The sequence below is a fragment of the Gossypium hirsutum genome, chromosome D07, assembly GCF_007990345.1.
Source record: "Gossypium hirsutum isolate 1008001.06 chromosome D07, Gossypium_hirsutum_v2.1, whole genome shotgun sequence".
In the NCBI taxonomy this organism is placed as follows: Eukaryota; Viridiplantae; Streptophyta; class Magnoliopsida; order Malvales; family Malvaceae; genus Gossypium; species Gossypium hirsutum.
The window spans coordinates 14,952,856-14,953,693 of record NC_053443.1 but is presented as its reverse complement, the minus strand read 5'-3'; the positions used below and the strand labels follow the sequence as shown (position 1 = coordinate 14,953,693).

At 37.7% G+C, this 838-nt stretch overlaps 1 non-coding gene across 1 annotated transcript; it reads right to left on the bottom strand.

Moving 5' to 3' along the window:
* Nucleotides 1-475: 475 nt before the first annotated feature.
* TRNAV-UAC (transfer RNA valine (anticodon UAC)) lies at nt 476-548 on the bottom strand. The gene has a single exon. It is a non-coding gene; the product is annotated as a tRNA-Val (tRNA).
* Nucleotides 549-838: the final 290 nt, after the last annotated feature.

The following is an 838-nucleotide window of genomic DNA, read 5'->3' as shown; positions in this document are numbered from 1 at the left end:
ATAATTTGATTGTGGAATCGGATTGTCTTCTGGCGATGAAGGCTTTGCAGAGTACTAATAGAAAGCGAGTTTGGGGTTCTTGTCGACGACTGCCTCTTCCTTCAATCCTGTTTCACTAATTTATCTTTTCATTGGACTAAAAGGGAGGCGAATAAACCAAATCATTATTTAGCGAGGGCGGCTTTATCGTTGGATTCGTATTATGAGGTCGATATTAATCTTCTGTGGAATAGGGATAGAAGTATTCTCTCTTATTTCGACTTTGTTTTAATTTAATTTGATTCTATTTTTAGAAAAATGAACAATGGTACCAATAACATGGAGAGAGAACCAGAGACCAATCCTTCTTTTAGTTTCATAACGGTAACTACTTGTGATGCTGCTTTTGTACTACCACACGGTCCACACCAATGGTGGAGGTGACATTCAGGTAGTGATCCTAGGTTTCACTGTGTTCTTTAAAAATAAGCTTAAATGTTGCTGCCCAGGATCGAACTGGGGACCTTCAGTGTGTAAGACTGACGTGATAACCACTACACCACAGCAACATCCGACGTCCAATAAACCGTCATAGTCTTACTTTATATTTCATTAGTTATGTTTTCTTCACATTTGGAAACCGTCATAGTCTCACACCAACACTCTTCCTACCTTTGCATTTATTATAAGATGTCAAGTCAAAATGCCTCATGACATGAGTCATCACTTTTTCACCCATGCAAGTAAATCAAACTTTAATTGAATGTTAAAGCCCATACGTGTGTATATATATATATATCAACACATACTTTTCATTTGGCAACTACCGTGGCCATTGAAGAAAACCTAACTAAGCCAT